Genomic DNA, 16,102 nt, shown 5'->3' with positions numbered 1-16,102 from the left:
CAAAAAAGAAAAATACACACACACACACACACACACACACACACACACACACACACACACACCCATACCGCACCTTATTTTTATATGCCTTAATCAACTCAACGGCTGAACCACTTCCAAACTTCTGCTTTGCTGACTCTGTCCCTCTGATACTCCTAAGTTATTTCTTACTAAACTTATTTACTAAAATATCACTTACTATATTCTGTCTTTACTACAGTAGACCCAATTCTGGGGAGAGAGGCTGGGCCCCGCTCTGCTCTGACTCTTACATGATTACGTGTGCTCATTTTGCAACTCTCAAGTCCAGGCCTTCTGCTTCCTTGGCATGGTGGTTCTCAATCCTTCTTGCCAGTTCCCATGCCCCGGAAATCTAAAGTCTTGCCTGTCTACTGCCAGGTCAAGTTGGCTAGCAACTTTATTTACTAATTAGAACTAACCGGCAGCAGAGACTCACGGCATCTTACCTGCGGGATTCTCTTTTAAAAATTTTTGGGAACCCAATTAACATAATACAAGCGTTGAATCAAATCCACAACAGATATATTCAAGATATGCTGTGTACGTGCATGAAGATTTCAAAGAACTATTGAAAACTACTAATCAAGTTTTTAAAAAAGGGTTGGACAGGGTCTAAAACTAGTGATATCAGACTAGTAACAAGATAAATTTAATGACTCTGACAGAAGTTCAGGGAAAAAAAGAAACAACCACAAATTGTTGACAGCTTAGAATTGTGTGGGAAGGGACTAACTTAAGTGTTAATAGCTACTGGTCCATTTAAAATATTCAGCAATTACTGAGTATTAATAAAAGTAATAATTTGAAAGGGGCAACAATTTCTTCACTAATGCTGTACATTGGGGTGTCTGTATGTGTGTGTGTGTGTGTGTGTGTGTGTGTGTGTGTGTGTGTGTACAAACTTTCACTGTTTGATGTAAACAATGATAATTAGATTTTAAGCATCTTCCAATATGATTTGAGGAAAATGGCAAAAGTTTAAAATAAATATATGCACCAAATAGATAAACAAGAAATACTAGAGTTCAAAAGAAGGGCTGGAAAAATTATAAGATTGATCACCTTACAAATGAAAACCAATGTTTTAGAAGACTTTTTTTTTCCTACAGTTATCCTATCGCACAGAGCAAAATTAAGTATGTAAGTGGCAGGAATCTGTGCTTGAGAAAAGAGAGCTACTGCTAAATCTGGAGTCTGGAAATGGGGAAACAGGAAATCTCCAAGACAGGGTGAATGTGGACAGTGGGTACAAAACAATGTGAAAAATCCCTTCAGTTTTCCTGCCTGCATCTAGCAGCATCCCAGGACTGTCTCTTCAAACTGAACAATCCCGTTTCCTTCCTACATATTTGAGAAATAGAGATGACATTCTCCTGCTGTTTTCCACACCTCCATTGTGGGCTTAAAGAAAATCATGATTAAAAAGAAAAGGTCAAACCGTGATGGAAACAAATAGAAAGTAAAACAACACTCTAAATCTCCCAGGCTAGGAATAACCGTCATTAATTTTAGAAAATTTAATTTAAGTCATTTCTTTTGACTGAACATGGCTGAAGATTGTAAGGATGGAAAGGTCAATGCTAGAAAACTTGTCTGAACAGCCTATTGGAATACTTCTTGGTGATTAGATGCACACAAATAAAAATGCTTTAAATGAGGATATTGGAAGAAAGCAATCACACCATATAAATTATTTTATCATGAATATTAATTAAATTTGTGTTTGGAATTGAGAATAAAACTGAGAAATAAAATGAGAACTAATGACATAGGGGTTTCAGTACACAGTAGTTCCTGAAACAGCTCAATTATTTTAATAAAGATGCCAAAAATATTTTAAAAGTTGTAATCTTCCATCAACTGCAAGTTGATTTTAAGTTATACATATGTGGCTGCATGTGGAGGTTGGGGGGTATGGGTATGTGTATGTTTATATAAAGCATAAATGTCAAGTAGAGATATCAGTGAGTAAGGAGATAGGGAAGGGAGAAGAGATGATAACGAGGAACAAATATGAGCACAGTATTTGGTGAACATGTAAGGAAATGTCATGAAAAACTTTTTATAGATAAATGCCAGTAATAAATAAATGTTTATTTCTTTTTACAGTATCTAAGATCTTTCTGCCAATTACTTTCTATATGTACAATACACCAAGATTAGATCTAGAAGCATGGACCATGGTGTCTCCCTAGGGTGACTATAACAACATGATTCCTGGCCTGGATTTGTTTTGCAAAGTTTCTGGTGAGACATATACTTGTTAACTTACATTATTCCAGTGCTTTTACATGATTCTTTGATAAAGAAATTAGTCATGATTTCTACCAAGGTACACATTGACGGTTCTGTATTGTTATTTATAGAGATGCAAGCTGTCTATTGAACCATAAATACAGCCTTCCTCTTAATAGGGATATTTGAATACTGTTTCTTTCCCCTTTGCCTCAGTGTTCTCTTCTGCAGAAACATTCGATATGCATGAGTTACATTCACATGCCAGCATCCTAGTGTTGCCCCTTTGATGCTTCCACTTAATCGTGTATATTTTCTCCACTGTGCTCACTATACATGTAACTATATTTTTAGTCATTTTCTATCTAAAGTTCCTTTAACGTAGCTTCATTTCCAATACATGTTATTCATCCGTTTCATCTTCTCTGAGTACTAGCAGCCTGCTTGGAGTTTTCAGGTACTTGTGACATATAAATAGATATTATTTAAACTATTAAATTTCTTTTCTGTTGTGTTTGAAAACAGGAAATTATTGATTTTTTTTCTGTGTTTAAAGAAACTACACTTTCACATAGCATGTGTTTCTTAGCTATCCTTTAAGACTTGAGATTAATTTCTTTATTTTTTCCACTTAATATTTGCTTCTGTCTAGTTTTTCTTTAAATATAAATAGTACTACCTACCTGCTGAAAACTGAGGGAGGAGAAAGAGCTACAAATAAGAATTTTAGAGACCTAATTTGTGATCGCAACACCCTCATTCCAAATGAATTGCACCCGTTTCCCTGAACTCAGGCCTGTCGTTAGTGTTGAGGTAAAGTCTTAGGGTTTTACTGCTGTGAACAGACACCATGACCAAGGCAACTCTTATAAGGACAACAGTTACTCGGGGCTGGCTTGCAGGTTCAGAGTTTCAGTCCATCAACATCAAGGTGGTAGCACGGCACCATCCAGGGTGGCATGATGCAGGAGAAGCTGAGAGTTCTACATTTTCATCTAAAGCCAGTAGGAGAAGACAGGCTTCCAGGCAGCTAGGAATAGGGTCTTAAAGCCCACATCCACAGTGACACACTTCCTCCAACAAGGCTATCCCTATTCCAACAAGGTCAGACCTCCAAATAGTGCTACTCCCTATACCGAGCATATTCAAACCGCCACAGGGAATCATTGTGCCTCATAAGAAATCAACCTAGCTTAAATCTCCCTGGCCACTTCTCCCCAGGCAGAAGTTAGAACTCTTATCAATAACAACAGGGAGCATCCATTTGATTCCCACACTGGTGCTAGCTTCCCTACCACTTCATGCTATTAGCAATCTACATAGAGCCTGTTCTTTTCAGCAAACTCTGCACCCCTTGGAACCTGTCAATATTAATCAAAGAACCATTGTATATGACTTTCCAGACTATAACATTCCTTTTCAGAAAATCTATACCCATTAATGTTCAGGGAGGCGTGCACCATCTCTCAGCATCCTGCCCTGTTTGGTTCCTGATTTCATTTCACTTGGTGGAAGTGCAAATAGTTCATAGTTTGACATTATACTTAGTTCTTTGTTTCCTTTTACCTCAAGTTATGATGCCTTCATTTCAAGGTTTCTTACCACTATTTTTGATAGATTAAAAAAGGGGGGAAGATAAAACTGCCTCCACTCGGCAGTCGGAAAGCTGAAGTTCACTTGTACACATTTGAAAAGGGATTTGATAATGTAACAAGTTGATAATGATGCAAGGATGACATTCTGTTGTTTCCTAAAACAGGTTCAGACTTTGAAAACACAAGGACACACACACACACACACACACACACACACACACACACACACACACACATATGCAGGCACATATACCCGCACACACTTCCAAAAAAAAGAAAAGTCAGCTTTGAAATTGATCCATCCCTTTCTGGTGAATTTAGAAAAGCAGTGAGAAAGATTGTCCCAAGCATATACAGAATTAACCTGTTATCATTAAAAAGTAGAAGAATTTTAGATGGATTATTTCTAAAGTGATACTTGTGAATACTGAAAGCCATGAACTCTCTCATCTATTTGATTTTAAGTACCTGCCCTAACACTATCTACTTCTTGTTATAATAAGAAAAAGAAAGTTTCTACCTGAAAGATTTTTATCCCCTACAAGCCATTTTCTCCCTCAGCCTGACCCAGCGGTGAAGTCAAAATGACAAATCTATGACATCATAATCATTTTTTTTCCTCTAGGAACAAACTGTGAAGCCATTAACACAGGATGGTGACTTCACTGCAGGATCAAACAGAGCAGCTGGCTAGAGAGAAAAGAGGGAGCATTCTTATTTAAACACACATAGATCTTCAATAATAACCAGGGAAATCCAGAAAATTACTGTCAGAGTAAATTGCATTTTGTATAAATGCCAACTCATTTCAAGTCTGCCCCAGCATGATCATCCTTCTTATATAGTGTTGCTGCCCTTTTCTCCTAAGGGACCTTTGGCAGAGTCTACTTCTATGTTTCATGTATCATTAAAATGACTTAAACGAGTAGGAATAAGGCATACCTGGCATTTATTTTTAATTATTTGCATAAATAAGATGGTGTTCTTATTTTGTACCTACTGGTGCTCAGAAAATATGTTTTTTCAAGTGGATTTCACGCTCATGTTTGTATCAAGCCACGAACAGGTGAGATCAGTGCATTGATTAGCTTAGCAGGGCAAAACATATATATCTATATTCAGTCTATGTGACATCTTTTGAAAACAGAGTGGTTTCCAATAATTATTGTTTGCATCACTGTTTTATGTATACTGTCTCTAGGAGGTTTCAAGGGTAATGGCCTCTGCTTTAGAATCAGGTTAACATACATGAAAAAATTCCATTAATCCAGCAAGGGCACATGAAGAATGCCAAATGAGCAATGCATAGGGCACACACTGAGTTCAGAAGAGCACATCGTGCCTGTGAAGGCTGTAGGAACTGAGAGCTTAGTCCAATATGAAATTCCAATTGTTGTCCTTATATCTGTGATGTCCTTAGCTACTAAATAGGTAAAACTGATACTACCCTCCCGGATGGATGCAAACAGGAAATGAATAGTGAGTGAAAAGCACTTAAGGAACTGCCTTCAATAGACACAAGAACAAAAATGAGCAGCAGTTTTCTAATAATATTAATGAAATTAGACTTCAGGATTTTAAGTAAAATAATTTAGAAGGCAAAAATCTAGGACAAGGTAATTATTCTGAGAATTCTCAAAAGAGATGATTGAATGAACCTATGCAGTAGATTTGGAGAATATGATTAAATTAGTTTACTGGAAGGAAGGTGTCAAAGAAAGAAGAGGGGAAAAAATAGGCTTAAAGAAATATACTGTGACGAAATTGAAAAACATGTAACTCAAGCTACTTTTAGAAGTTTAATTATATTTTTCATGTATTCAACAATACGTATTGAAAAAGTGTTCATCAGAGAGTCATCTAAAAAATGAAAAAAGAGAAATAATGAGGTAGAAAATTTTCTATGTCTCTGGAACTTATACTGAGCCAAGAAAGGAGAATTGTGGCACAGGACAAGAATATAATATGGTGCAATTTGTACCTTGGAATGGTTGATTACCTAGTCATAATAAAATGAAATAAACACATGGAGAGTAGCGGATTCTTCTACCATTCTACTGCAGTGACCCAGGGATGATGCGAAACAATGGAGTATCAGGCAGGAGGTAGTGATATTAGTGGGAAGTAAGTGTTAATTTGAAAAAGATGAAAGAAAGAACTCATGGTAATTAGAAATTGATTGCACAAATGCTGAAGTTCAGAAGAGATTCTTTTCTGATCTTAATAGAATATTCAAGAAAAAATTAGAAGACAAATTCTCTGAGTAGTTTGTGAACTTCTTTCTTTCCATACTTCTTTAACTTCCTAGTTTCTTAACAATGATGACTAGAGATGTAAATAGGTAAAACATCTAAATACACCAAAAGAAAAGCAATGTATAGAAAACAACCAGAGCTTCCAGGGACTAAACCACTACCCAAAGAGTACACATGAACTGACCCAGGGCTCCAACTGCATATGTAGCAGAGGATGGCCTTGTTGGGCACCAATGGAAGGGGAAGCCCTTGGTTCTGACAATGATGGACCCCCCAGTGTGAGGGAACATCAGGGGGCAGAAAGGGAGGGTAAATGGGGAGAGGAACCCCCTTACTGGGGAGGGGGAAGGAGTAGGGGGCTTATGTTCAGGAAACAGGGAAAGGGAATAACATTTGAAATGTAAATAAAAAAATCTAATAAAAGAAAAATAAAAAAAAAGAAAATGACCACATCCTAGGATCTACTATAGATGGATGAAAATGAAACAGAAAACGAACCAGAAAAAAAAAGTAAAATACACTGCAAATTATTGTATTGTCATAGGTCAGTTAGGAAGAGTTTCTGATGGAAAATGTGGTCACATGTTCTAAGTGAAACAAAACACCGAAAAACAAAACAACAAGCAAAAAAGAAAACAAAAGCAAAAAAACAAACAACCAAGTGGATCAAACCGGAACAATTCAAGTTGACTACTGAAGAAGTAAGATGGAGCCATTTAGGTGAGAGATCTCATGAAACTTTAGAAAAAGCTGCTTCACTGCAGGACGTGGTAGCCCGAGAGAGACCATAGCCTTCAATACCTTTAATCTTAATACAGAAAAGTCCGAGTGCTTTGATAGTCACACAGATGATTAGCTATTCTTTTTTTTCCACTTTCAAATGTAATTCCAACCAACTGTTTAAGAAGCACCTGCTTTTGATTGCTGGCAAACTGACTAAATAATAAATGGCTCCAAGGAGAGCCACCAACTCCATGCGTGATGGGAGGAACATTTGTTAATGCTGTCCAAAAATGCATTTTCGTTACAGTTGCATCATGTGGCTAAATTTATTTTAATTTATTCAAGATTCTGTAAGGGACTGGAATTATGTTTAAAGTAAAAATTAGATGAACATTTCAACCATCTCTGCGGTGACACTACCTCATTTGTACAGGATTATAGAAGGATTTCCCTTCTTGTAATACACAGATTTATGGATAAGTTCCTCTATTACCAGAATTCATTTTTTTTCTTAAAGACGACAGAACCCTACAGCTGTCAATCAGCAATAGGGGTAGTTTTCTTTTGTTAAAAAAAATCACTCTTCAGGGTGTTCCTTTGTAAAATACCAGAGATAAATAAAAATAAATGCATATCTGCAACCAGTCGCTGTGAGACTGTCAAATATTCAGACAGAGATAGATAGATAGATAGATAGATAGATAGATAGATAGATAGATAGATAGATAGATAGATAGATTAGATAGATAGGTAGATAGACAAATATAAATATAGATAAATAGACATATAATCATATATATATGCATATATATCATACACACATTTGACTTAATGAATTAATGTATACAGTTCTGGGGTATTTATGTCTACCAAGGTAAGATCAGAAATCCTTTTTACTGTCATTATCCTTTCAAACCATATCATCATAAAACACATTCAGATGACTTTGTAAGATCTGCATACTCACTCAATACTGTCAGTAGCACTATTTCTGAAAAGCCCTTCAGAGCTTCAGACTTAATGATGAAGAATCAGAGAAGTTGAAAGATAATCTGTCTATCAATTTACTGAAGACTCCAAGCTCTAGAAATCTTTAAGCAATAAACATCTGTGTATTCCATGTTCTGTAGAACAGGCTGAAATTTGCAATTTTCTTTGAGTTTGATATCATAGCAATGAGAAGTTCTAGATTGATTGCCACCACCTATACACGATACCTTTCTTCACTTCCTCTAATGGAAGGACCTAGTTAATATTTAGCAAATTCCACAACTCGTTTATGTCTTGATCACAGAATCATGTTAACATCAATGTTCTAAAAGAAATGTGTTGCCCTCAGTTATTGGTGACCTTTTAAGAATAAGAGTTATCACGAGTATCCATATAGATATGAATTTTGAAAAAGAAATATCAAAAAGCACGTGGTATCTCATCTATAGTTCAAAGCCAATCATGAATAATAACAGCTCAGTAAAAATATAAAATAAATAAGTTCATCTCTACAAAATAACTCATTCTCCATCTGTTTCTGATCCACTTTCTGTGACAACTGTGGAAGTTCACTGTCTACATGAAATTGTAGAAACAAGCCAACAAGACTTAAAATCAGAAGATTATTGACTTAAGCTCAAAGTAAACTAAGATGTCAAAATGAACAGAAAGCATTGATGAAGTCTCCTTCCTAAAGGGATGTGCTAGCTGCCCAGCTGATCTGTTCACTATCCAAGCCATGTTGGCTCCTTACAGCCTATATTCATGCTGAAGTGTCCGGATAACAAAGCAGGAAACAATAATTTCATGACTTCAATTTCCCTTGGGTATTTTAAAGAAATAGAATTTGTGTGTGCACAAGGAAGCAGGAAGAGATGAGATCCAAGAACTTCCTGGTAAGGTAACAAGCACGAATGAATGAGGAAAAGGGAAAGGATGAGTGAGACTGATCAAAGGGTGAAGTAGATGTGAGTTGAGTCCTGTCAGCCTCGCTGTATAGATAAATGGTGGTCAAATATCAGAGTAAACTCAAAATATGAGAGGTTATTTAGAATTTAGATGTGGTCGGAGATATATTACTGTGTATAAGCTTCTATCTGTTGATCTCTTTCTTTCTGCTCTCTCTCTGCCTCTGTCTACCTCTCTCTGTCCCTCTGTCTCTATGTGTTTCTATCTCTCTCTGTCTCTATGTCTCAGTTTTTCTGTGTCTGTCTCTATGTATCTGTCTCTCTCTGTGTCTCTGTCTCTCTGTGTGTCTCTGTCTCTCTCTGTCTCTCTGTCTCTCTGTCTCCCTCATTCTCTTTCTCTCCATCTATGTCTCTCTCCATCTCAAACAAAATTAGGACTCTTGGACATACGGACACAGAAAGAACTGATTATAAGGGTAAACTATACGTTAAATACTCTTGGAAGCATAATTCTGCATGTGGAAACCTTTTGTGTAATTTCTTTTTTTTTTTTTTTGTTCTTTTTTTTTTTCGGAGCTGGGGACCGAAGTGTAATTTCTTTTGATGACATCATTGCTTCACAACCCTATTGCCCCATTAATTGCTTTTGAAAGTTTATGTATTGCTAATGTCTGGGGAGGTTATTGAGACCCTTTTAGTGTTTCCCAAGAGACACTGAAAGCCAGCATCTCAAGATTAACAACCAGATATGTAGATCAGGCCACACTTTCTGCACAGTTGTGTCTTGGAAGGCAATTAATGGAGCCACTCACTACGGGTCCTTTCAAAGGTCTTCATGCTGCTTTCAAACGTTAGACATATTATAAAGGAATAAAAATGTTATTGAAAGCAAAGCTCCACCTCTTCTATATACTTTCATCAGAAAGTGCTACCCACATTTAGAATAGTTCTTCCCATATTAACCATTGTAATCAAGACAATCCCACACAGACATACCCATAGGCCAATTGTAAGTAAAAAAGAGGAAGGGGCATCTGGGGGCCAGATCATGGGGTGCAATGAGCTCTAATACCCTGGGCACAAGAATAAACAAAGCCCACCAGTAGAGTGGGGGAATGAGATGGCAGTAGGATTTCATTGTAATATTTCTAATTGGAAGGGGGTACTAAGGAAGAACTTGGATAAAATCTGTTATTGTGACTTATTTATGATTTATTTGTAAATTAAAAAACTCACAACTTTTCTAACTTGTGGTCAGCTTCAGCTTGCTGGTGATGACTAAGCAAATCACAGTTACATGCACCACAGTAGATCAGTGAATTCTAAACAACGTAGAAGCATCCATGAATAATGATTAGGATAAGATACCCAGAAATGCCTATTTAATAAGACTTCTGTCTAACAAGTAAAAGAAATGGAAGCTATGCTTACCTCTATAAATTCTTCTCAATCACAATATCGCAATACTTAGCCATATCATTAATTAATAACATGAGTTGCCTGTGAGCTACTTTTGGAGTTTGCTATCAAGTGCAATAGTTGACCTTGAATATCTCAAATATTCTCATCTACGAAGTGCCAAGTATAAATGTGCTGCTGATTGTAAGTGAATCTGGCAGATAAGGGAGCTATATTTTTGTTTGTATATGTAAATTTCTGAAAATATCAATATTTATGCCGTTTTTATAAGATAACTTTATTTGAGTGGGTACTGAATTTGATTTATATGAAAGCCCCATACTTGGTCAGAAATTTAATACATTCAGCTCAACATTTACTCTTTGATAGAAGTAACAAGGAATGCGTTATGAAATAGAGCTTGCTAACTGCCTTATCATTAAATTGAAATCATACATAGCCTTTTCTAAAAAATGTTATGGATCTATGAGCTATGATATAAAATCTAAGATCTGAAAAATCTAATTGTATTTGTGGGTATGTAGTTCTTTTTTATTATTATTTTGAATGCGCGTAAGGCTTTAAGGTAATGAGCTTCACAATTTCTCTGTAGCTTGCTACCTGCTGTGTAAAACAGCTCCTCCATTTATTTAAAATGTCTAAAGTGATGTGAATACTAACCGTTAATCACGTGTATTAGCACAGATACTCAACTGAAATGCCTAAAGTAAAGCAAGTAGGGAGAGCAGCACTGAGCAAAATGCAAGAGAAGAAAATGAGAGTAAAAACCTGCCATTGTTCAGAACCTTCAAGGGTTTGGGAGGAAGAGCTGAGTTTTTCCAGATAGCTAAGATGTTGTCCTGTCAGTAATACAAAAAAAAAAAATCGTAATTGTCTCAAACTTAGTACCTGATGTAGTCATGTGGGCTAAAGGAAATAGAAGAAAGGAAGTGCCAGTCATTTATTTCTATACTGATAGCTCTTAATTTTTTTCCACTTTTTTCTAAAATTTTTTTCTTTATTAACTTGAGTATTTCTTATTTTTATTTCGATTAATATTCCCCTTCCCGGTTTCCGGGCCAACATCCCCCTAAGCCCTTCCCCTCCCCTTCTATATGGGTGTTCCCCTCCCCATCCTCCCCCCGTTACTGCCCTCCCTCCAACAATCACTACTGATGAACATTGGTATCTTGCCTGCATGTATGTCTGTATGAGGCTGTCAGATCCCTGGAACAAGAGTTACAGACAGTTGTGAGCTGCCATGGAAGTGCTTGAAATTATTGAACCTGGGTCCTCTGAAAGAACAGTCAGTGCTCTTAACCACTGAGCCATCTCTCCAGCCCATCAATAGCATTTATTGAAGTATAATATGGATGAAAAAACTAGAAATTTTAATTATATAAATTGATTAATGTTTAGAATTGTTACCTATAACAAAATATGCAATATTTTTGCCTATCCACAAATATTCTTGGCCAATCAGTTTTTATTGTAGTCCCCCCAACTATGAACTCATTTTTTAATTCTTGGACTTTGATAATATTGGAATCATATAGTATACATATACATACAGGTATGTATTTACATGTATGCATATATATAGTTACATTTGTTCCATTTTCTGTTTTCACCTTTTACATATATAATAGTAGTATTTTGCTTTTGGTTTCATTTCACTGTCTAACAGCATCCCTCTGTGTGACTATACACAGGCTGCTATAGCATTTTTCTATTGATGGACATTAATGCCATTTCCTTTGTGATGCTGTTCTGATTCAAGTTAATATACACTCTAATATAATCCTTCTTGTGGTCATATACATTTTCTTCTCTTACTTAAATTAGGAATCCAGTATCTGTGCCAAACTTAACACATAATTTTATAAAACACTGTCAACATGTTTTCTAAAACACTAGTAACCTTTTTATTCCTATTAGCCATATGAGAAATGTTTTAAAATTGATTATAAAGAGGGAAACTATGAATTCAGTATCACTATTCCTTCTAATTTTTTCAATAAATCATAAATTCTAGTTTTTAAGTGACTATTAAAGATATTTAAATATTACTGTTTAAATTAAATGACCATATGTAGCACAATATATTTGCTACCCAGATGTCCCTATAAGCAACCAGTCTGATAATTGTGGCATGTTACATACTTCTCTTAACTTCTTTTATTTTTAATTTTTTATTACATATATTTCTTTACTTACATTTCTTTTTTTTAATTTTGTAATTATATTTATGTACAGAAAACTTAAGTGTACATTTAACCCAGTTTAGTGGCGAGTCCTTTAGCCTTTGCCTTTTCCAGCTTGGCAATGCGAGCCACAGACTTAGGACCAAGGATGTTGCCTTCCCAGTGGCAGTGGATCTCGTCATATCTGTCATTATAGCTTCCACCAGCTTAGCCAGAGCACCCTTGTCTTCCGAGTTAACATGTGTGAAAGCAACAGTGGTACATGTCTTCCTGTGAACCAGGTGCCCTAGCCTGGCCTTGCCCTTGATGATGCAGTAGGGCACCCCCATCATTCGACAAAGGACAGGCAGGAAAACCACCAGCTCAATGGGGTCTACATCATGGGCAATCACCACCAGCTGAGCCTTCTTGTTCTACAACAAGGTGGTTACTGTACTGACCCCTGCTCAGAGGACAGGTAGTCTCTTTGTTGGGACATCCCCTTTGCCAGCAGCTTTCTTCTCAGTGCAGGCCAGAAGCCTCTGCTTCTTCTCCTGCTTTGTCTCTGGCCTGTACTTGTGGGCAAGCTTAAGCAGCTAAGTCACTGTTTGCCTGTCCAGGGCCTGGGTGAACTGGTTGATGGCAGGAGGTACTTTGAGTCGCTTATAGAGGATGGCTCTTCGCTGCTGCAGCCTGGTGTAGCTGGGCCATTTGACAAAGCCTGTGAAATCTCTTTTGGGCTGGATGTCCTGCCCAATGCCGAAGTTCTTAGGCCTCTTCTCAAACAAAGGATTGACCACCTTTTTGGTCTCCTGTTTCTTGACCATGGTGGGGACCGGGGCCACCTTCTTCCCCTTGGCCTTCTTTCCTTTGGGCATCTTGCTCGGCTGGAGAAGAGAGAAAGAAGAGGGAATTGTGGGTGATAAGTAAGCAGCCACAGAGATCACGAGAGCCTCTTTACTTACATTTCAAATGTTATTCCCCTTCACTGTTTCCTGTCCATAAGTCCCCCATTCCCTCTTTCCCCCCCCTCCCCCATATGGGTATTCTACCTATACATCCCCTTATTGCCCCTCCCAATATTCCCCTGCACTGGGGGTCTAATCTTGGCAGGACCAAGTGCTTCCCCTTCCACTGGTGCCCCAACAAGGCTATTCTCTGCTACATATGCAGTTGGAGCCCCGGGTCAGTACATGTATAGTCTTTCTGTAGTGGTTTAGTCCCTGGAAGTTCTGGTTGGTTGGCATTGCTGTTCATATGGGGTTGCAACTCTTTCAATACTTCCTCTAATTCCCTCCAAGGGGATCCTGTTCTTAGTTCGGTGGTTTGCTGCTAGCATTGGCCTCTGTATTGGACATGCTCTGGATGTGTCTCTCAGGACAGATCTATACTCGGTCCCTTTCAGCATGCATTTTCTAGCTTCATCAATCTTATCTAGTTTTGGTGGCTGTATATATATGGGCCACATGTGGGTCAGGCTCTGAATGGCCATTCCTTGAGTCTAAACTTTGTTTCCATATCCTCTCCTATGGATATTTCCCCCCTTTTTAGACGGAGTGAGAGCATCCGCATTTTGGTCATCCTTCTTCTTGAGCTTCTTGTGGTCTGTGGATTGCATCTTGGGTAATTCGAACTTTTTGGCTAATATCCATTTATCAATGAGTGCATACCAAGTGTGTTTTTCTGTGATTGAGTAACCTCACTTAGGATGATATTTTTTAGTTCATTCCATTTGTCCATGAATCATGAAGACATTGTTTTTGATAGCTGAGTAGTACTCCATTTTGTAGATGGACCACAATTTTTTAATCCATTCCTCTGTTGAAGGGCATCTGGGTTCTTTCCAGCTTCTGGCTATTATAAATAAGGCTGCTATGAACATAGTGGAGCATGTGTCTTTGTTCTATGTTGGAGCACCTTTTGGGTATACGCCCAGGAGAGGTATAGGTGGGTCCTCAGTTAGTTAAATGTCCAATTTTCTGAGGAACCTCCAGACTGATTTCCAGAGTGGTTGGACCAGTTTGCAATCCCACCAACAATGGAGGAGTGTTCCTCTTTCTCCACATTCTCGACAGCATCTGCTGTCACCTGAGTTTTTTATCTTAGCCATTCTGATTGGTGTGAGGTACAATCTCAGGGTTGTTTTGATTTGCATTTCCCTACATATTCAATATAGTACTCAAATTCCTAGCCAGAGCAATCAGACAGCAAAAGGAGGTCAAAAGGATACAAATTGGAAGGGAAGAAATCAAAATATCACTATTTGCAGATGATAGGATAGTGTACTTAAGTGACCCCAAAAGTTCCACCAGAGAACTACTTAACCTGATAAAAAACTTTAGCAAAATGTTGGGGTATAAAATTAACTCAAACAGATCAGTAGCCTTCTTCTACTCAAAGGATAAACAGGCTGAGAAAGAAATTAAGGAAATGACACCCTTCACAATAGTCCCAAATAATATAAAATATCTTGGTGTGACTTTAACCAAGCAAATGAAAGATCTGTATGACAAGAACTTCAAGTCTCTGAAGAAAGAAATTGAGGAAGATCTCAGAAGATGAAAAGATCTTCCATGCTCATGCATTGGCAGGATTAATATAGTAAAGATGGCCATTTTGCCAAAAGCAATCTACAGATTCAATGCAATCCTCATCAAAATTCCTACTCAATTCTTTATACAGATAGAAAGAGCAATTTGCAGATTCATTTGGAATAACAAAAAACCCAAGATAGAGAAAACTACACTCAACAATAAAAGAACTTCTAGGGCAATCACCATCCCTGACTTCAAGCAGTATTACAGAGCAATAGTGATAAAAACTGCATGGTATTGGTACAGAGACAAACAGATAGACCAGTGGAACAGAATTGAAGACCCAGAAATGAACCCACACACCTATGGTCACTTGATCTTTGACAAATAAGCTAAAACCATTCAATGGAAGACAGATAGCATTTTCAGCAAATGGTGCTGGTTCAACTGGAGGTCAACATGTATAAGAATGCAAATCGATCCATTCTTATCACCATATACAAAGCTTAAGTCCAAGTGGATCAAGGACCTACACATCAAACCAGATACACTCAAACTAATAGAAGAAAAAGTAGGGAAGAGTCTCAAATACATTGGCACTGGGGAAAATTTCCTGAACAAAACACCAATGGCTTATGCTCTAAGATCAAGAATCAACAAATGGGACCTCATAAAACTGCAAAGCTTTGTAAAGCAAAAGATACTGTCATTAGGACAAAATGGCAACCAACAGATTGGGAAAAGATTTTTACCAATCCTACATCAGATAGAGGGCTAATATCTAAAATATACAAAGAACTCAAGAAGTTAGACTCCAGAGAGCCAAATCACCCTATTAAATAATGAGGTACAGAGCTAAACAAAACATTCTCGGCTGAAGATTATTGAATGGCAAAAAAAGCACCTAAAGAAATCCTCAACATCCTTAATCATCAGGGAAATGCAATTCTCCTAACTTCTTAAATGAAGAAATATTTAAAATTTTATTTGCTTCTTGATAACTCAGATTAGTGATGTATATTAATTATAAGTTACTGCTAAGAATTTGCAAGCCATTGGACTATACAGCAAAAGGTCTCCCTCAACACAATTCCTTCCTTGGGAATCAATTTGTTGTATCAATTCTGGTTTCTCTAAATTTTTTGTCTCATTTATTGTCATGAAGACAACAGGTGTCTACTCCACAGATATAGTCATTTTTCTCATTTCTTCTAACTCTTCTTTCTAGTATCTTTACAAGCATCTAAATATTATCTTTTT

At 37.2% G+C, this 16,102-nt stretch overlaps 1 long non-coding RNA gene and 1 pseudogene across 1 annotated transcript in view; both read right to left on the bottom strand.

Moving 5' to 3' along the window:
- The window catches only part of LOC108350092 (uncharacterized), a 74,192-nt gene extending 69,760 nt beyond the window's left edge, over positions 1-4,432 (bottom strand). The window contains exon 1 of the long non-coding RNA XR_010064010.1: positions 4,372-4,432. This is a non-coding gene — a long non-coding RNA (uncharacterized LOC108350092). The remainder of the gene's footprint in view (positions 1-4,371) is intronic.
- Positions 4,433-12,398: 7,966 nt separating this feature from the next.
- LOC108350283 (60S ribosomal protein L7a pseudogene) lies at positions 12,399-13,192 on the bottom strand (annotated as a pseudogene).
- Between the last annotated feature and the right edge of the window lie 2,910 nt (positions 13,193-16,102).

Source organism: Rattus norvegicus, chromosome 2 (assembly GCF_036323735.1).
Source record: "Rattus norvegicus strain BN/NHsdMcwi chromosome 2, GRCr8, whole genome shotgun sequence".
Classification (NCBI taxonomy): Eukaryota; Metazoa; Chordata; class Mammalia; order Rodentia; family Muridae; genus Rattus; species Rattus norvegicus.
Note: the sequence above shows the minus strand (reverse complement) of the source record. Positions and strands in the feature narration are given on the sequence as shown.